The sequence below is a fragment of the Protopterus annectens genome, chromosome 1.part0 (genome assembly GCF_019279795.1).
Source record: "Protopterus annectens isolate FY-2018-M chromosome 1.part0, PAN1.0, whole genome shotgun sequence".
Classification (NCBI taxonomy): domain Eukaryota; kingdom Metazoa; phylum Chordata; order Ceratodontiformes; family Protopteridae; genus Protopterus; species Protopterus annectens.
In genome coordinates this window covers 275,328,251-275,351,863 of record NC_056725.1, presented here as the reverse complement: position 1 = coordinate 275,351,863, position 23,613 = coordinate 275,328,251, and positions in this window count along the sequence as shown.

The following is a 23,613-nucleotide window of genomic DNA, read 5'->3' as shown; positions in this document are numbered from 1 at the left end:
AACAGTACACAACAATTGTAATATACAACTATCTCACTATTCTGTTCACCCTGTGCATCAGACCATATGAGCATGTCCCTGCACCGATGGTGTGGATGACAGGGATGCAGCACAGGCAGCATCATAGGCACAGGGTGATAATGTTTGCCAGGGGCTTAGGCTGCACCAGTGGATGACATCATGTGTGTGGGTTAGGGCCTGTAATCTACTTGGACATGTGTGGTTATTATGCATGAGGGTGTTGGTGCCCTACAGATATTTCTGGTGTGTGCGTGTATGTGTGCACACAGTTCTGCCATGTATCCGGCCTACACAGGGGTATTGTTGACAGCTCCAGATTGTACAGACCAGGATGTACAGCTCAATGTGTCCATCCACGGCCATGTGACCTGTGCCTGCCCGGGGTTGCACGGGCACTACCAGACAGAGGTACAGAATGGGCACTGTCTGAGGACACATGTCCACTGGAACCTTGTCCCCACTGGGACCATCCAGGGCCAAGTCCACATGGCCTGCTGTGTCCTGGTGTGGACAGCGGAGCACCAGCTGCACTGCTGCTGCTATCAACACTATGGGAGCGGGCATGTGAGGTAGTCCGTTCCCATAGACCTGCACCAGGTGGTGTAGCTGGCCTACGTCCACGTGGCCTATGCTTCACTCCTACCAGATGTTCCAGCACAGATAGCTCATGTTCATGGATTGCCATGCCATGGTCAAGGATTCCAACCATGTCACCCAATCGCCTGTCCAAAACGTCAGCAATCTGCTGTTGAGCATTTGCCAATGCCTGGATGTTTTCATTTAAAGTACAGATAGCAGCCTTCTGAAGCCTCTGCCCTTCTCTGTTCTGCCATTCAGCACGTGCCTGTGCCACCATTACAGTCTGAAACATGTGTCTGGTGACACCAGCTGCTGTGCTCTGTCATGCAGGTGCATGTCAGCCAGGGGTCCTCCTACGAGCAGCACTGGCCATATGCCTGTGTGGCGCATCTGCATTCAGTTCACTGACACCATCGTGTGACAACACACCTTCCATTGCCACCACACGTTCCTGTTCCGAGCTAACACACACTAACTGTCCTTCCTCTATGGCAACTGGTGATGGGGTATGTGTTGGTATGAGAACTGTGTGCGGGGAAGAGGGGGATATAGGTGGGATGGCAACCAAAGGCACAGATTCAGCCCCTGACAACCCTGCCTGAACCTCATGCATATGTTCATCACTGCTAGAGTCTGTGGGGACACTAACTTCAGATGGACCGCAGGAGGGCAATGCACCTACATCACCTGTGAAGCAAACAAAGACTCTACATTACAATAGAGACGCACACACACACACACACACACACACACACACACACACACACACAGACACACACAGACACACAGACACACAGACACACACAGACACACAGACACACACACACACACACACACACACACACACACACACACACACACACACACACACAGACAACCATGCATGTGATATGACAGAAGGCATGCAGCATGCGGGTGATGCAGCAGACGGCATGCAGCTCAGACATTAACAGTGTTAGTTAGATTACATCCCTGGGTTGCACACAACAGCAATCATGTGTCATAGCAGAAGCCATGCATATCACACAATCATGGTAGTAAGCATACATTCCTGTGATACACCATGTGGACCAGCACAGGTTAACAGTACACATGGCTGATGTGAGGCATATGTCCTTGACATTAACATGTAATATGACATGTAATCTGCTGATGTGTGCAGTGACATGCATACATGTTTGACACAATGGTGTCCTGACACATGTACAGCGGTGCAATGGTGTCACATTGCAGTGTTGTCTGTATGCCCTACAGATAGAATGCACTTTTAGCAGATGTGTATGACCATTGAGGGTGGTATGAGGCATCTATATTGCTATACAGTGTGAAGTACAGACACAGTGCCATTGCATGGAATCATGAGGCGTCTCTGTTGCTATACAGTGTGGAATACACATACAGTGCATAGCCATGACTGCGTGCATACACAATACAGACATACTGTGGATTGTGACCGACGTCTCTGAGGTGTATACACACTAAACCATGCTGTGTCATGTGTGACAGGTCACCGTACGACATACCTATGACACCCCTGCACAACTGCTAACATGTCTTAGCTGCCTGTCAACCGTGTCCACACATGGCAGACTGCTCAATACACCATGTTCCACATACATTTGTGTATCACACACATGAGGTGCATGGCTAACAGTGATGTCCACCAGCAGCAAGGGAAATGTACGGCATCTCTGGTCTGATGTGGTGTCTGTGTATGTATGTGGAAGCTGTACAGGTGACTACTTTCATGCTGTGGCACAGTCATTATGTGCAACACATCGTATTTGGTCAAATTAAGTGACACCTCCACAAGCTGTACACATGCTGTTAGGATGTCCAGTGTTCCACATCTACTATACAACCATTCCACAAAGGCTATTGTTGGACCATGTGTAGACGATGTGCAACAGGGTGTACACACATACACATCACATCTACTGTGTGTTACTACATGTCTCTGGCAATCCTCCGTGGCCATGTGTGAACATGTGTTGGCCAGATGTGTGTGATGGCCATCTATGTCACATGTCTGTGTTGTCCTATATGACATACACCCATAGATGTCAGATACTCCAGTGTCCACAGGGTTATACAGACAAAGAGTTGTATGTTTGGTATGTGGGGTATGTGGGGTATGTTTTATGGGATAGTGTGACAATGTTGCAGCCGGACCACTACATGTCTGGGACATATCAGCTGGCACATCACAATGTCTGCACTCATTGCAGGGGCACATTCCACAATGGTGGATCATGTGGGCTGCCCATATACCAGCTCACTGTGTAGTACTGTTTGCGTACCCCACATGTGTTGTTCTGATGTATAGTACATATTCCTACATTGAACAACGCCTCCACCATTGTATGGACAGCTGTCCACACATCTAGCAATGACAGTTACTGTGGGTTCATATTGTTGTTTCATTTGGTTTTTATATATTGCACATGGGTAGCCAGTGTGATTGATGAAAGCTGCGACCTGTATATCGTGACTGGACCATACATTATGTGTACATGTGTTAACTGGCCACATGGCGAATAGATCTGTGCATTCCCATGCCCAATACTGACAACTGTCTCACCTGCAACAGACTGCTGTCTCTGCGGCATGCCAGAGGTACCTGTATAGGGGTGACACAGCAGTTAGATCATTATCCATGACTGTATGACAGCTACAGGGTGCACTTTGCATGTTAACACATTCGCCAGTACAATAGCATATACTATGGAGTATGCACATGTGTGCATACACAGGGTAGCATACTATAGTATTCGGCATGTGTGTAAACATACCTGGCATATGATGTTACGTTACAAAGTGTACAGTGACACATGTGACTAAATGGGATATAATATTTATATGTGCAGTAGTGACTTACCAGGCAACTCCAGGCTCTGTGGTTGGGAGACACCCACCTCCACAATGGCAGCTAGAGTTTGTGGATGCTGTTCTGATGGGGCCCCCAGGCTGGCCAGTAGCTCCTCAGTAGGTGTGAGTGGGGGCTGGGTTGTTGGCCCTCCACCTGTTTCACCTTGTTCCGTGGTGATTGCATTGGCATGCTGTTTTGCATGTCGGATCAGGTCAGTGCAGTGTCTGCGCACCTGCTGGTAGGTGCGGTTATGGCAACCCACATCATTGACCCTCCTGCGAAATTCCTGCCACAGGTCGTCACACTGCTGGGCATGCTGTGGCACATGGCTGAACAGTACCTCATAGTTATCATGGATATATGGTATGAGGTCATCATCCTCCAAGCGGCTATATGCCGGCAGTCATGATCGAGGCATCATCTGTAAGACATAATGATGGAGACAGGTCACAGCATCTCAGAGATGCACATAGATACAGATGCACATTCATGTGTATTACATTTAGTACTTATAAACAGTTGTCTTTGCAAATTGTCATGACACTCACACGACTGACATGTTTGTTTCACACACATGTAACACCCGATGGGGATTGGATATTATCACCATATACATGTGTCACCTCATTACATTGCTCATACTCCATGTGAATGCTGTCATGATGTGGGCATGTCTGTTTCCTGTACTGGTATTCCTACTTATCAGCACATGCCTGGATGTGTGCACATTAATGCTGTTGACCTTGATGCTGTGTATATGTCACATATCATCACATACACTGCCTTCATGGACATGGGCAGTGACAATGCAGACATGCGCATGGAAACCTTTACAAGCATGTGTTTTGCCATATACATCTACACGGCACTGCAAAACAGTTCAACATCCTGCCACGTATCGCCGATGTTGCACATGTGATACACATGGGACAATGGCTAGCCAGATGGTATTCGCAGGGATGGTTATCAACAATAGCATGTACGGCCAAGATCATGTAGTAGTGTGTCTGCCCTGGGCCATGTATGGGCATAGGATGTCAGGTTTACTAGCTGTATCCGACAGCCATGTTCCCGGCGACAGGTGAATCAGTGCCACATTACTGATCCAGACAGTCACTGATACATCTACCATGCGGTCATTGCACCATGTATGACAGATATGACATGTGCAGCTTTGCTGGACAGGGTTGCATGGTATGGCAGGTGTATGTCACATGTATGGCACAGGGATCTGTCCAGCACGTGGCGACCCTTGTACTAGGACGGTGGCTGTCCATGACGTATGTCTTTCAGATCAGGATATGTACGTGTAGCATGTCCAACATCGCAGTGTTGCACATGTCTTTATGCAGGGTAGGCAGCATGCTGCATAGTGGAGATGAGGATTGTGAAGGCTGGCGATGCCCATCCAAGCATGGCCAATACTCCTTAAAGGTGATATGTGATCCGATATTGGTCACGTGAGTGCTGAGTATGACTGTCCAATGATCTCCATGATCATGGATGGCACCCTGTCATGACGTGGGTTGCCTCTTATGACTACCTAATAGGCCTGGTGATGTCACTAGCTCAGGGAGGTAAACTGCACAGCACTATCCTTTACACACAGTGTCCAGAATGTTGACCACTGCCGAGGTGGTACTTAATGGGTCCAGGGTTATTAACATAGCGGTGACAATGCAATAAGCAGCTGTCAGACTGTGCACATATGTCATGCACCTCAACCACAAAGCCCATGCTGTATGTTGTCCACAACACTGAGTCAGCTATTGCTCCTAGGTCATGGCCATTCACATTCTCACATATGCAGATGCCACCCATTTGTCTGTGTGGTATGGGCTACAATGACAGTGGAGTACAACACATTAACCCCGTTTTACTGTAGCTGCCACTAGTGTGCTTTGCACATGTCACTCGGACACCTTTTGTAGTGTTGCTTCTGTGAACAGGCCACTGGTAGAACAGTCCAGTGACATACGATGGTACATGTAGTATACTGAGTGTAGGTGGAACACAGTATGGGTGATGATGTCCTCTGACCTGTCACAGGTATGCTATGCAGTGTGTATTCATTGGTACTGTCATCTACATCTGTACTGCTAGCAACATATACGTTGATTAAGGTTCATAGGCTTTCAGACCATACTCAGCAGGGTAGTAGTGCTGTGCCTCCCATTATGAGTGGCGTCTCCACTTTGTGGGCTGTGATAACTATTAGTGTGATCCATTCTGTATTTACAAAGACTGCCATGAACTTATGTTTTACATGGCAGTGCATGTGTAGAGCCAACTGTTTTGCCATATGTGTATTATACAACCAGGGATTTGGACAGGTCACATGCAGCCGGAGTGTACCTTGTACCATCATAGTTATGGTTATGGTGGCTCCGTCATGTTCATGGATATGTGATTGTGTACCTATTGGGGGGGCAGTGAGTTTAAATTATCCATCACCCTATCTGTATTGCTTATTCATGCTCAGCACTTGTTCAGAACATGTACACACTTCATGAGCTACTAATTACTTTATCACTCAATCCTACTCATTTCCTACAGGTAAACACTGTTTGTCCTTACATTTCCAGCATGCTTACAGTACAACAGCTGTTGTACACACTTACCTCACATATCTTGTGAGTAATGGTTGACTAGACAGGCATGTCCAAATGTCAATTACCAGTGTTATTGCCTGTCTATATGATGAATGTGGGCAACATGTGGCAATATAGCAATCGGTTCATGTACACAGTCAATGCTCACCTCCTAACATACGACACTACAGCCTGTGGGAGATGCACATATGTAGCCATGCTGGAGGTAATGCTCTCTCCAACCCAGACTTACCCTGACAATCATGTGGGGATGTTAAACATTTGCAGCACACTCCACTCATCACATAGTCTCAGCAGATCTCCACCACCACAGGCCACACATAGTAAGAGTACAACATTTGTGGAGCCTCACCATACTACTCTATGTAGGCAACAGAGGCAGCCCCCATCACCAAACACAACACCAATTACTTATAGCCCACAGACTCATGTGTGCCCGTCAACTACAGCCAATAGGGTGTTATAACATACCCATTACAATAGTCATAGGTGACTCTGTAGGCCGTCACACTGATGTCCCACTCAGCAGGCCACACAAGGTGATAGTCACTGTCATCTGGCTGTCGGGTAACAGGATCCACAACATGACCTATGCACTCAGGTCAATCCTCAACAGGTACAATATGACTGCCATTCTCCATGTTAGTATGAATGCCCTGAGATGTAACTTCCTGGACTACATCTACAGGGACATGCAATAGCTCTCTGATCTTGTAGCCCAGGCAGGTATCACCCTAGCCCTGAGAAGCATTCTGCATTAGTCCGGACTGATGACACAGTAGAACAACAGAATTATTCACGTCAACAGTTGCCTATGCTTCTGGTGTCATTCCAAGGGTATCCAGTATCTGTCTGTTTTGACTGACATGGTCGACATACCACAATGCTTTGCCACAGATGGCCTGAACCTGTCGGCCCTGGGATTATGGGTAACATCTCAGGCTCTTGCTGCTCCTATACTGCCTGTTTTAGACAAATTTCAGACACATATTCATCACCAGAACAGGTACAGGCAAGCAAAACCTGAGGGTATTGTTACTCAATGCTTGACATCTTCATCTCAAATGCACTCATCCGAGGCACTCCTTATAATGGACCACTTCAATGTCTCTGCGGTGACTGTGCCCTGCTTCTGGACTCTGGAGAGCACCCCTGCATTGACAGGCTATTACACAGACCACACCTTTCAGTCATGTAACCAGGACCGGAACACCCACAGCGGAGGTGTGTCCATATTTCACAGGAATGAACACACCTCCATGCTGGTTGCTTAGCACGATGCATCAGAGGAAATCCAAGTGCAACTAACTGTGGCCAGAACTGCTATACAAATTGTAGCTTGCTATGGATTCCACACCATGCCCCACGGTTAACGGGCCTCATTTCTTAGTGTACTGGAAAGTAGGGTTCAAACAGGAACCACTGATGTGACACTGACACTACCCCACACCTAACTGTGATACTTACTCATGTACCGACACATTAGGCCAACACTTTCATGGGTTAATACACTCCGTTCAGCTGGGTCAACCTATACACACCACCACCAAGGCCAACAATATCGTAGACCTGGACATTACCAACATGTGTGACTGGTGTTACACACCTGGGGTATCCCCTCGTTGGTCAGTTCCAAACATATGCTAATCACCCTGGTTATCCACATCCCGGCACCACACCCTTCATGGAAAACACAGTACAATATTTCTACAAAGCCAACTTCACACTTTGTATGACAGAAGTAGTAAATGCAATGACACCCGTGCAGATAGACAATATAGTTACAGACGCAGAAACATTCCCAACTGCACTTCATTAGCACTTACATGACTGCATGGATCATGCTATCCCAAAAAGAGCCATGACAGTACCCACCACATAACGGACACCCCTCTGGGGGTCCACTGCCATGGACATACTGCATAACAGAAGGAGACAGTTGCAAAGTAGGGTACACTCCCATGGGTGGGGTAGCTCCCTAGTCAGCCTCACTAGGATTCTGGGATCCCTTCTTACATCCTCCAACACTAGCTACGTAAACATTACTGTGACACATTCAAAGGACTACCACTAAGCATTATGGAGGTATGTCACTACTCTCGATGGCAATACCCACATCTGCTCTGACATACAACTGTTAGGCAGAAACATTACAGAACCGACTGATATTGGCAACAACCTGGCAGCTAACTTTACACCCCTCTCGCACCATAAAGGGCCCACATCTATACAGGATCAATGCAGAGTCCCTGCGGTCACAACTACGCCATTCAGAACTGCTCTCTCTAAAGCCTGGAACACACACTCCATGTGACCATCCAGCATCCCAGGCTGCAATTTACACAAACCTCAGAACGACATGGCTCCCCACTTGGGCACCAGATTCACTAATACCCTTGTATCAGGCATTGTGGACCCTGAAGGGTGCACAGCAACAGTTATCACACTCCACAGAGGTGGCGCCACAATGGACCAGAGGAACTATTGCCCTATACACCTGACTAGACTGTTCTGCAAGGCTATTGAGAACATCATCATAGACGTCATTCACAGAGACATTGTTGGCCTCCAAACCTTTGATACCACCCAGGTTGGAGTTGTTAGGGCCACACCATGGCTCCTAAACCTGGTGCCATCCTGTGAGACAGTTACCAAGGTAGTAGATGATGGTAAGGGGGTCCACACAGCCTACCTTGCCCTCTCATTGCCTTTCAACACTATTCACCATTCTGGTATTGTCAATATACACATCCACCTGCACAGCGACCCATACGTCTTGAGATGTTATGCAAACTGGCTCATGGACAGGACACATACGGTGAGGGTAGCATACCGCAGTTCCTACTGTACATCAGTTACACTTGGCATACCCAGTCCTCGGTCATAGGGACCCTGATGTTTGTTATATGCTTCCCTGAGGTACAGTCTAGCACAGAAAGACTTTCCCTGAATAGGTTTCTAGATGACTGCAAACTATGGGCCATGATTGATTCGCCAGCTAATATGCACACCCTCCATACAGATATCACTGTGACGGATACCTGGTGTTGGTAACATAGCCTCAAGCAGCATGGCAGACGGTGCATAGACATCCCCTTTGGATTACAACAATCACCCTGTGACTATCACATATATGGTAGTCTCCTACATACATAAGACATTATAAGGGATCTTAGTACACACATAGATAGCACCCACTCCTTTGATAACCTTATTGCCAAGCGGGCGTGGATATCCTTCTACATGGCCACCCTAATCTGTAATCATTTGTATCTGGAACAAAGGCTGCCATTGTACCTCTATACTCCTGACTTATGAAGCACATTCAGGGGTACAACACCCCATTTGGGGAGTACCTTACAGGACAGCAATGGCTTTAAATACCACAACATTAACGCACCAACAGTATTACTCACCTCCAAAGGATGATGTATGCAGCACAACTACTGAAACCCCAACTGTAGTCATTTGCATACTGCATACTCAGAGGTAACCTCTGTTGAACTTACAAGGCCCATGTCCACACCAATATTGATGGATATGCTCCACATAAGCAACATAAGCAAAGGCCACTGAGAGCAACATGCTCTGGGATATGTACCCAAATGCAATGATGAGTAGCACGTGCTGGAGGGATACATTCCTGAAACGGACACTCACTATGCTTTGGAACATGATTCCTATGTACATCGGGCAGGGACCCTCACTAGCACTCTTCATGAGATACCTCGATGGGTAGATGGGGAACAGACATGTACGCCAGGGATTACTGCAGTGGCTGTATTGTCCACAGATGCAGGAAACAAATGGCTGTGCTGTTCACAGGCACAGGACACTAACCTAGGGAGGTGCCGCCAGTGACAACACAGTATTAGGGCTTACAAATGGACTTGGCCAGACAGCATAGTAACTAACTATGAACCTATGAAGCTATTACATGCCCTTTGTGCATGGATAATTGAGTAGCTCTTCCATTTCAATTAGCTATCATGCTGTTACACTGTCTGGTGACTACAAGACATATGTATCCTGTTATTGTGTATTGTACAGTCCAATACACATACCTTATGTTTGCATAATATACCAGTCATGCCATGTAAAATATTTGAGTTACCTACCTACAATACTGTACTTTTCACATATTTTAAACCATATCCCATAATGCAAAGCATAATTGCACAGCAGGACCACCTTAGGCATGTTATTCTCATTATACACCCATACATATGCCTACTGTTACAGTATATCAACATAAAATATCCAGTTATGGCACGTACTTGTTGGACAACCCAACCACCAACAGTGGCTGGAGTGGAATTGTTATGTTTAAGGCCCTTATGTAGCATCCCTTGTGGTGTCTGAGGTGATTACCTTGTAGCCCACAGCAGTACACACAATTTCTACAAGTGTTACTATGCTCAACAAGACATCACTACATAATACCTTTTCCCACTGTCTGCATTGCGTACACTTTCATTAATACAGAACAGGCACTACATACACTAACATACTGCATGTTCTACATACCTTCTTAGTGGTCCGAGTATACAATGATATCTGTGTTATTCCTTTCCTCTTTAAATGCTTCAATGGTATGAGCATACGGTTTGAATGTATGGCAAGCCATCATTTTATACGTGGATACCTGTAACATGTGGTATCCTGCCACCAACTGGTGTTCCGGAGTAGATTATTACATGCACATCAGCTGTGCAGCTACTCCATTGGCCAATTACACAGCAACAGTAGTGTATAATTGAATACTCCACTTGGGCATTGTCCTTTTGCCCTACCTTCGAGGGAGACGGTCTGGATGTATTGTATTGTGATGAATTGCAACAGCTATTTGGAGAGACACAGATACTTTGAATTCATGTCCCCCATGGATTGTGTGTAACGGCTAGAGTAAATAGTTCTACAAGTGAGAGTAGCTGTTATCTCAACCGTCTAATACGAGACTATTGCAAACAAAACCTGTAACATCGGCATCTGTTCCATTGTACAACAGCAACGATTTCACATGGCACCATTACAAGTGTGTCTCTCACAAGATATGTTAACACTTCTGCAGATGTCATTCAGTGAGTGGATGTTTGTGATGTTATTACAGTCTGTATTGCAATTGTTTCGGGTGTGGGGGAGATGTAGGTGGGTGTACATAGCAGATAAAGGTTTGTGGGGACTGCATTTATACATATTCCATATGTGTCTGGGGGCCCCTTCCCTAATTGAAGACCTGTCATTTAGTAGACTAATACTATGGTTATTGCAGGCTTATTCATTAAACCATTGTTAATTGGTTCCTATATAGCATGCAGGTGAGGTTGATCCTTCAATCCCTCCAAAATACATCGATATGTACCGAACGGTTGCTACATGAAAGCTGTCAGGTGTATTTCTGTCATGAATATTTGCACTCATTGCAGTTGTGTTGGTGACTCCAACTCTTTGGCTTGGGTTGCCACCTTTTCAATTGGCTATATTGGGACATTTGCAGGGTACACATCAGGGTTTAGAGGCTGACAAAAACCCACTGTCAGTACAAAGGTTAGAACTTACTTTTGCCCTAAATTAAAACTTATTCTTGTAGCACTTTAGCTGCTTATTATGTTTCTTGTACAATTTACATATTTGAGAGACGGACATAACTATTTCATGCAACTATTATTTAATATATGGGACATCATTATGTCCTACAATCTCAGTACATTTGCCCTTTTTAATATTTGTTGTCAGGACACAATTGGCCAAAGAGGGACTGTCCCTCTCAAAGTGGGACAGGTGGTAAACGTATGCATAATGCCGGCTATGACCACAACTACTGTAATAATCTACCTCTAAGTTAGCACGAACAGACCCATGATGCAAATACACACACACACACACACACACACACACACACACACACACACACACACACACACACACACACACACCACATTATAGTCCCACGGAAACACACACCACACTCTCAACATGCAATTACACACACTACAGCAATCAGAACCACACTTAAACACAGTACCTACCTGGACCGCAGCACCAGCAGCAATAACTAAATGTCCCTTAACATCGTGATTATATTGCTTGCGGTTATACTGTTCCGGTACTGTGGTCTTTCGGTCTTTAAGCCTCGTGATTACGCGAGTCGGTATGTAAAGCATTCGGTAGTTGGCAGTATCCTATTCATTTGTACCTCCATGGTTGTGTACATGTTGTTAACCTGTCTATATATTTGCAGATATATGTATTTCTGTATATATCGACATACATCTCTCTATCACCCTTTCTATCCCTATGATATATATATATATATATATATATATATATATATATATATATATATATATATATATATATATATATATATAGAGAGAGAGAGACAGGGAGAAGGAGAGAGAGTGTACACATCTTTCGTTGGGTACATGGCAGTGTATTCTGTTTGCTGAACCCCGCCCTTTTGTGTTTTAACCTGTCACAATACACACCTGCCGTTGGTACATCTCAGGTAGCTTAGTGGTAGGTGATTGTGTACACGGTTGCGTGTTTATTCCTGCCAGTGGTCGTTTTACCTCTCAGAGTAGGTGATGTTAGTACATGGGTGAATAATGCTGGTTTCACCTGTTCTGGACATCCTTGAACATGATCTGCGCAGAATTCGGCAAAGCGTAGACCTGTTTTGCGCATATCCGTGTACTCTTGTTTAAACGACGCTTACTGTCACTTGCCACCACATAAACCCGCTAACATGTGCTTACACGTGCTCTAATGACCTACATCCAACATTCATTATTCATGCCATCGGGATTACGTAATGGACCTTGCAGGACGTAGAACCGGGTACATACACGACACAGTCAGTGGCTTTACCACTTGGTCATCTGGTGTTTGTACAGGTGTTAATGGTGTTTTGTATGTGGACTGCACTACAGCTGTTCCTCCATACTGCAGTCAAATGTGTAACTCAGTTAGTTTACATATGGATGATACCACTTTATGGTATGTCCAAGTGATGTTTAATGGATGTGCTCCAGCATTGGGGATCTATGTCAGAGTGTGCCACACACTGTAATGTGCTACACATTCACACAACCATAACTGGAGAATGCTGGGGTGGCGGATACCTGTCATGAGTACTTCCCATGCTTTGGCACTACATCCCTAATTACATTATATGGAGGCCCTCATTAACACACCGGGGAATCCATGCAGAGTAGGTGGGGAACAGTGGTTACACACGTGGATCTCGCAATTGACTCTGCTCCACAGAGTGACAGTTGGTTGACCAATGGGGTGGCGATAGCAGGCATATTTTGCCTAGGCTGCTGAATGGTCTCTGACAATCGGGCATGTACCTACTGATGTACCTAGGAACCTATATATACAGTATCAACATATGCTGTTAGCTTCGTTTACTGTTCAGGTGTCAACTTTCCTTGTTCCAATAGCTGTTGTGTTTTAACCTGTCACAATACACACCTGCCGTTGGTACATCTCAGGCAGTTTAGTGGTAGTTGATTGTGTACATGGTTGCGTGTTTATTCCTGCCAGTGGTCGTTTTACCTCTCAGAGTAGGTGCTGTTAGTACATGGGTGAATAATGCTGGTTTCACCTGTTCTGGACATCCTTGACCATGATCTGCGCAGAATTCGGCAAAGCTTAGACCTGTTTTACGCATATCCATGTAGTCCTGTTTAAACGACGCTTACTGTCACTTGCCACCACATAAACCCACTAACATGTGCTTACACGTGCTCTAATGACCTACATCCAACATCCATTATTCATGCCATCGGGATTACGTAATGGACCTTGCAGGACGTAGAACTGGGTACATACACGACACAGTCAGTGGCTTTACCACTTGGTCATCTGGTGTTTGTACAGGTGTTAATGGTGTTTTGTATGTGGACTGCACTACGGCTGTTCCTCCATACTGCAGTCAAATGTGTAACTCAGTTAGTTTACATATGGATGATACCACTTTATGGCATGTCCAAGTGATGTTTAATGGATGTGCTCCAGCATTGGGGATCTATGTCAGAGTGTGCCACACACTGTAATGTGCTACACATTCACAACCATAACTGGAGAATGATGGGGTGGCGGATACCTTCCATGGGTACTTCCCATGCTTTGGCACTACATCCCTAATTACATTATATGGAGGCCCTCATTAACACACTGGGGAATCCATGCAGAGTAGGTGGGGAACAGTGGTTACACACATGGATCTCGCAACCCTTCTCTATGGCTCTCAAGTGCTTACCAACTTACAATCCATTCTTCTTTCTAAATGTCAGCATTTGTAATAGTTGAAGGCTGCCTAAGTAGGAATCACACAGTAGGCCGCCTATAAATTACAATTTGCAGGTGGTCATGTGTGTGTGTGCCATCCATTTTACTGTGTGTGCAGGTGGAGAAGTGTGTCAGTCCATAGGGGCCTACACTGTCAGTGTATGTGCTATACGTTCCCTCTTTGCCAAGGCATGGGCATATTGGGCATGCCTCCATCTGCCTACTGGGGCTGGCACAGGTTGTTCATGGTCTGAATTCCTCTGTGCCTGTGATGGCCTTGGCAATTGCGGTGGGCTGTGAGAGCCTTCACCATTATGTCCCTGCTGCAGCTGTTTCTGCAGGATCATATTATGTAGCATGGCACATACTATGAAGATGTGGGCACATGTGCCTGGAGAGTACTGCAAGGCTCCACCAGATATGTCCAAGCAACGGAACCCTGATTTCAGCATCCCAAACACACGCCCTATGATGATTCTGGTTTGTGCGTGTGCCTCATTATGACGTTCTTGCATGGGTGTGTTCGCATTTCTGATGGGAGTCATCATCCATGGCTCCAGTGCATAGCCAGCATCCCCCACTAGGTGGCCATATGGAATGTCCCCCCTGACAAATACCTGATACAGCTGTGAGGCATGCCAGATGTGGGAGTCATGGTAGCTTCCAGGGCTGCCAGCACACACATCTGTGATAATGCCCTGGGCATTGCACATGACCTGGCAGTTGATGGAGTGGTATCCCTTGTGGTTTATGTAGTGCCTACCATGGTCTCCGGGTGGTGCCTTGATGCGTATGTGCGTGCAGTCTATTGCACCCAGTACCTCCGGGTAGTGTGCCACATGGTGGAAGAGATGCATATTGCTGGCCAACTCCTCCTGAGGGGGAAGTATATATGCTCACTGGCATGTGGTAACATGGCATCCAGGAACTAGTGGAGTACCCTGGATGCTGATGCCTGTGAGATCTCCAGTTGGCCTTTGAAAGGTACCTGCGGCTAGTATTCTCAGGCTTACACATACCTTTGTGTCCACTGGGATGGGTTCCCCTCTGTTGTTTCTGGCTCTCAGGCATGGCCGGCACAGCTCAACTATTTGCTGTATGATGTCCCTGTCCACCCTGTAATGCTCTACTATCTCCAGATCATTTAGCCCCTGGTAGGTTACCCTTGGTCTGAGCACTCTTCTCCTCCTCCGGGGCCTGAGGTGGTTGTCAGCATCGTCCTCTGCAACACCTTCAGTCTCCAACACATGCTGATGAATCACAGCTATGGCAGCTCCCAACAAGTACATTGTAAAAGTTCCCCGTCTGTTTACACTGATGGTGCAGTGTTTGGGAATACACAAGTGTGTGTGAGGTGCCTTCACACACTTTATACTATTGTGCTTTGAACACTGATGATGTCATAGGGTGTGTTTGTACATTCGGAGCTGCAGGGTATCTTGTGTTTTACCACAGCTACTGCTATTGTGCTGCCTTTGGTGCTAAATTACATTTATCTGCCTTGGATTACCTCTTGCCCTTGCCTCCACTTTTCTTAATGATTCCCCTCCCATTGTCTGGCATGCATCCAGCAGCCGGCTTTCTTGTGTTGTACTTTCCCGAAGCAGAATTGTCTTGCAAAATGTGTTCTATTGCCAATCTCCTACAGGTTTGATTTGCTCGGCGGTTACAGTTCTCTTTTCTTTGCAATCCGACACCTCCCCTATCCTGTTCTGCAGGTTGCTGCTAGCAGCCTTGTTAGCTGGCGTCAATTGCCCACTGTGAGTTAATAGGTGTTAATTGCTCAGTTGTACTCCAATTACCCTACTGTAGCATTTCCTTATTGTCTTCCCCTAAACTTCCTTTTTGGGCTGTGGTGCACAGTGCGTGAGTCTGCTTACTGGGTTTCGGGCACGTTTTCATCCACGTACACATGCGCTTTCGGGCACCATGTGTGCTCTCAGCTGAGCAAAGCTATACCTACATCCACGCCCCTGTCCTGTGGCTTTGCTTAGCAACGGGCAGCCCAGATTTGCATTGCTACAATGTGCTTACAGCTGCAGTGGCATACCCCACTGCTGGTGTCATGTATTCCTCCTGACCACTCCTCGGAGTTGTAGTGCTGTGCCGTATTGTACATCCTTAGGCCGGTGGGACGTTTGCAATTCACTATTACTTGCCTTTTGCATGGCATTGACTACTAATTCATAGTTACCGCACCAAACACTGTCACAGGCCCTTAGCAACCCTTACAGCTTGGTTGTGGTGTTGCATGCATACCATTGATTATTATGGTGAAGTCATGATTTGTGTTACATTGCTATTTTATGACATTTGTATATATTTCCTTGTGTTCCCGTTTGCGCACACATGCCCTATGGTTGTACTTTGCGTTACTGTGGCCATGACATTAAATGTTATTTTGTATGTGTTGTTCATCTTTTCTTATGGCATTGGCTGTATATTTAATGACTGGCATATGTTAACTTTGTAATACATGAGTCTGGTCCGCTTCCAAGGCTCCGATGTTCTGTTTGTCTACATGTAAACCATTTTTTTTTGGTTTACATTTCTGTAGGCTTATGCTACACCTACGCCACTTCATGAATCACTATTTACCTTCATTTGCATGCTGCAGTGTTGCGCATGGGGTGATTTGCATACCTACACCAGGAGTTGCACAGATCTGGCATACGCTGGTAGTGCACGTGGAATTGTATCGTACCTGAATTGCTCGGTGGCCATATTTGGCGTTATACCACCTACGCTATGCCTGCGCCTGGCGCAAGCTTCATGAATCCCGGGGACAGTATTATGGACAAGCTTTTTCTAAAATATGGTGCAGGGTTAGGAGCAGACATACAGTTAGCACACATTAGTATGGTGATGCTTTAGGGGATGTGCCTCCCCCCACACCTTGTACCATCTAACAAATATGTGCTAATCATAACTCTAAACTGCACCTTACCTTAGAAGAAAACCTTCTGTAATACTACCTCTACTCAAGACAGGCGCAGAGAGAGAAATCTACAACAAACATGCACGCCACTAAAGTTATACCTTTACCTAACTCTTACTATTACCCTAACTCATCATTAGTCACAGGAACACATTCCCAGCCTTAATACCAACCCTTATGCCTCTGTCTACATTCTGAGCTGTCAACATTCTACCTATCAACATTTTGTTAGTGCCATTCTGAGTTTCTAAATTCTTAACTGTCAATATTTTGAATTGCAACTATTATAGTAGTCTCCTTCCAACCCTTCAGTACTATGACCAGGCCTAGTCCTCCAACATGACTCAGCAATCTGCTATGACATCATCGTTCACCAGTTTGATGGCATTTTGTGTTCTGAACCAGTGTAACAACAGCCTTATGTATACTGGCTATTCAGTGCGTCAACCAGTTAATAGAGCAACCTCAGAGGCATGCAGATAGTTAAAAAGCATGGAAGCAAACATATTGCATCAGCCCTTGATCAGTAAGCTTCATGCACCATAAAAAACTTTATTTACTAGTAATGTCTTTCGTCTTTTCCCGGTTAGGGGTCGCCAAAGCGGAACTCCAGTCCGCTAATGATTGGCAGTGTATGTTTACGGTGCCGAGTTGCCAGTCCGATGCCCAACCTTCAAAGAAGGCATACCATTCAGGCACGCATCTACCTGCATGTCTTTATACGTTACTCGACTATGGAGAGGACATGCAGACTCTACACAGAAGGCGCTCCAGCCAAGAATCGAACGGGAGAACCTCTTTCTTTGAGGCGACAGCGCTAACCGCTGCACCCTACTAACTATATTAAATCCCAACTTCTAAAATTTAACCCATGCTCCTCCTCTGTAGATGATCTCCCTCCACTCTTTCTTCAGAAAGGTGCAAACTCTATAGCCCTACACATCCCCATTTTAATTAACCAATCTATCTCTGAGGCTAAAGTCCCAGCAATCTGGAAAACGTTCTTCGCCCTACCCATCCATAAAGGTAATAGTTTCACTGAATTATCCAACTTTAGGCCCATAGCAATTCTATCTCCCCTCTCAAAGATCCTGGAAAAAAATGTGTTCACAAACAAATTCTACTATACCTTATACAAGAGAATCTAATTACCCACACTCAGCATGGATTTCGCCCTAGTCACAGTAACTCTACTGCCCTCATCTCCTTTATCAACATCATCTCTCAGGCTAGAGATCAGAACAAACGTGTCTCCATTCTCTTTCCTGACCTCTCAAAAGCTTTTGACACTCTCACTCACCCTCTTCTTAAATAAACTCTCTGTACTTAAACTGTCTACCTCTACTATCTCTTGCTTCTCTAGCTACCTTAGCAATCACTCCCAATCCGTGAAATGGCTATCAACATTTTGTTAGTGCCATTCTGAGTTTCTAAATTCTTAACTGTCAATATTTTGAATTGCAACTATTATAGTAGTCTCCTTCCAACCCTTCAAAAATCCCTATAAAATGGGGCTTCCTCAAGGCTCAGTACTAAGACAACTACTTTTTAGTATTTTACCAATCAATTATCTACTTCGACTCCTCAGGCTTCTCTGGTACAATATGCTGATGACTCCACAGTCATCAGCATTGCTGATACCTTCTCTGATCTGCATATTACATCTCAGAATTCCTTTTTGTCTATTGAAAAATAGCTCAACCAAAACCAACTAATTTTAAACCCTAAGAAGACTAAACTCTTGCTTTTTGTCCCAAAAACTATGTATAATCTAAAACCTTCTTTCTCCATCTCTTCCCACAATAACATACCTATCACGGTCGATACTCACACCAAACGACTTGGCGTCATTATTGATGATTAGCTAAAGTTTGACCAACATGTACTCAGTAATATAAAAAAAACACCAAAAACTAGGACTGCTCTACAGGAACAAAAACTTTTTGTCTAGTGATGCCAAGATTGTGCTATCTCACCCCTATCTACTACCAACCCTTCTCTATGGCTCTCAAATGCTTACCAACTTACAATCCATTCTCCTTTCTAAATTAGAAACCACCTAAAACAAGACTGTGAAATTTGCTGCTGAATCCCTTTACTTTTCTCATCACTGCTTGGCTCTCAGGAAACTTAACTGGCTAGAGCTTTCCCATTACCTTCTTCTCTCTCAGCTTCAGACAATTCATTCTATACTGCACCAGCCATTTTGTGTCCCAGCATTTCCTGTATTATCTCCTCCTATTCTCCATCTAGAACACTTAGAAGCTCTGCTCAACATCTCCTAGCTATATATATATATATATATATAAGTCTAAGATCAACTTTGGCAAAAACCTCAATAGTTATTCACTAGCTGATAACTGGAATAAACTTCCACCTGACATTAGAATTATTAAATTCAAATATAAGTTCAGGAATACATTAAAATAAAACATCTAAGCAATATTAGACTATGTCAGTGTAATCATCCCCCAGATTGATCTTACTTCTCTCTGTCTAACCTGTCTCCCTCTCCCCTCCCTCACCTGTATCACCCTACTTCCTTCTCTCCCACCTTATATCACTGTATTACTCCTACATCCTCCATCTTACTCTACCTTGTACCTGCATTTATTATTCACATAATTACATAAAGTTAGTCCTAATATTTTTTTCCTTTCTCAGTGCTTCTTTGCAGGAAAACTGAATATAGTTGTTAAATCAAGCATTCCCAACAGGCTTAGTGTGAGAGCTCCTATTAGTTACAGAGCACATAAATGCATTCACCATCTCACAATGCAACAAAAATTATGCTCTACTAAGCAAATTATATGATAATCTGTTCCTCTGGATAGTTGTCTGTAGGTAATCTCATTATTGGAGTAACTCAACTATGCCAAGTGATACAACATAATTAAAAAAATGGAACACTGACATGTCTTATGGAACTAAGAAATGACTTAGTATGGCTAAAGACAAATGGTACATCGTCACTTGTGATGGGTAGCCCGTAGAAACATTTTAAACCATTCACCAGGGACATTATTATGATTAAATCAGCTGTTAGCTTGCAAAAGCTATCAACAAACTGTGTCCACTGCTATCTCTCATATAGTACCCCATGTTTTACTAGCTTATACAGTCAATGCCTCCTTCTCTGCAAGAGTTTAGTGATATATAACACTATCTCTAGTGAACACAGGCATTACTTAACATGAAAGTAATCTTAAGCAGGAACCATAGTGTCATTTCTCAGGTGCATTCCTCAAATTGTAATCATTTGTTAATGCTCACACTTTGTTCCACACTTTTTACAAGCTATATAGTTGTCTAATATATAATGCTTGTTAAATACTGTTAAGTAGCTGGTGTTCTTTTCGTCACTAAGCTGACACAGAGCAATTACTCGGACATTTGTTTATGTAATGTGCATTTACTGATTGAATTTTATTGTAATTAGGTCATAGATGAAAAGGGGCCCATGTAGTTCAGCTCCCTTACTTGTAAACTACATAAATACATATGTAATTATTTAAAATAATAAAGAGTGAAGATGCGCACTAGTAATGTATTTAAGCAAATAAATAATAAAAAAACAATGACAACAAAATACATGAATATCCTAACCCTGTCATTTTTGACTGGAGTAAATGTCCTGCATGCTAATGTGAGAGTGAAATCTGTCTATAAATGGGGCTGTCCTATGATTCAGTTATTGAATGAAGTATTACACAAACTCAGGACCTATAAAGGCCGTTAAAGAGTTTGCTCAATTACTGACCCTAAAATATGAATAATGTCCCTGAAGAAAGAGTTTAATGATTTTATGAAAACCTCTAAACATTTAATACCACTTATATTTCCACATCCTCCCAGTTATGTGGTGAAAAAAAAAAAAGTTAATTGAAGTGCTGGCTGAAAGTAAATTAACAAATATATCATTATTCTGAGTAGGGGATTATAATTAACATAATAACTGCTCGGTGTATCACCCATGTTCTTCTTCAGTATTATTTTTACATAAGTGGAAAATACCAATTTATTATAGTGTGCTACCTGCATGCTGATATGAGAATAGGCTAGGCTGGTATAAGAGGCCTTTTGGATACACCCTGTTACAGTGGTTATGGTGAGACAGCTGCGGAGGGTATGATGTAGTGCTACTGATGGTTTAATTGGACCCTTTCTGCCTCTTAATGAGTGAGAATGAGTCAGTTGGAAGTTGAGACTTTTCCATCTGGTAGGTTAATATTTAATGGTAGTATATTTGAAGCATGTGTGTCACCGGTGCTGGAGCTGTTTCCAAAGGAACTCTGAATTTATTTATGTTTTATTATTTACAGGAATTTGTTATTATTAATGAGCTTTGTGAGACTGCAAATGCAAAGTTACATTTCAAAATTGCACTTTGGCTGCTACATAGATTGACTCTAGCCAATGCTGCATTCGAGGATAACATACGGACTGAAATAATGGCTGAAGTCTTCAAGAGAGAGTAAAAGGGGATTACTAAAGGAGCTACAAGCCCAGAGCAAAAAATAAAATCAGCTCAGTAGAGATATCCAGCTGATCTGAGTATGTATATTTGTATGCATGTATGTATGTATGTATGTATATACACGTATTCATATTTATTTATTTATTTACCCTTTGTTAATCTGGTTAGTATGCTGTCCAAAGACCCTTTTCAGGTATGGCCTAGGCCAGGAGATAACAAAAACAATAGCTAAACATTTAGGGAGCAAGACAATGAACATGGCAAACAATAAAATAATACATATACAATTAAAACATAAGATAAAGCATAATTATGAGTATAATAACAATTAGCCCTGAACAAGTAAGATACTTCAATGCACTTTGATTAATCTTACAAAACACACTGGTGTCCACAGCAATAAATTAATCAATGGTATGAGACGATAAATCTTTTTGTACAACGTGCATTCAAGTGACATGCATACAATTTAAAGCTTGTTAATCAAAGTACAGTAGTGAATGTATGTATACTTCACAAGATGAGGTTACTGATATAATTATTCAAAAGAAATATTATATATTTGTTCATTACTATGTTTCATATTGCATGAGTAGCTAATATTTGCTGCAGTATGTATTATTTGCTATTGTATGTATATTCAATTGTCCTTCATGTACTTTGCTGCTCATTTATTGTTCTGTGGAGCTTTTCTCCTCAGGCCTCCACTGAAAAAGAACCTGTGTCCAGTTGGAATTTGCTGGTAAATAAATGTAAATAAATAAATAAATCAATTAATTAATTAAAACTGCTCATATAATAAGATTTACTGCTTTTGGATGGCTTTATTGGAGAATGTCTGTAGAAGAGTCATAAATTCATAGGGGTATAGGTGGTCGCAAGGCTACTGGCCCAAGACTCATTGTAAGCCTGGCCAAGCTGCATCATATTTACCAAACTACTGCTGACATATGTCGATATCCCAAGGAATTGTATAGTTAAGATATAAGCTTATACACATCATGCATTCACAGGCGGCCCCAGTCCATTCGGGACATAGGTGCCAAATGAGGGGTCAATTTGAGTTCCTATACATAGGTCTAAGCTACATTTGAATAGGGTTAAGGATAAGCTTTGCTTCACTTTCATGGAATGACTGTTCCAGGGAAGGGATAAACTTTGACTCACATACCTGCCCTCTAACATGTCCTGCTTATGTTACACACAAGGTTTACGTCTGTAGACTGGGTATTTCTGATGTTATTTGTTTAGTGAATCTGCAACAAATCTATTAGTGAGAGATCAGAGGATGTCTTTCTTGTAGGCTAGACATATATCTACAAGCAGCAGTCTGTAGAAGACTGAACATAAGTATAGAGCTTTGAAACAGTTTGCATAAGACTTGCTGTTTATTCCCTATATTTGTTTTGTGAGGAACCTCTATGGTCTCTCAAACTTTTGCAAGTGCCTGGACAGGTACATGCTAAAGGGTATATTGTACTCGATTAACCAGATATCAGCAATTGACAGTGGACTATTGACCTCCTTGAACTTGAATGCCATACCCTTACTTACAAGTTGTGCAACCCAGGATGATTTTTTTCTCCACAGTAAATACGGGAGGTGGTCAAAGGTCAGGTTTTTGTCAACATGCATTCCCAGATTAATAACCACTTGATTTACATTTAGGGAGTGTATTATCAAAGTGGTCATTTCCAGAAGTGGTTGCCTTTCTCAAGGGTACTATTATGCATTTTTTTAGTACATGATTCTGGCACCAGTTGTTTGTCTGCATCATGCCCTCATGAAGGGTACCTGTGTCTTAAGGGCATTCAATGAC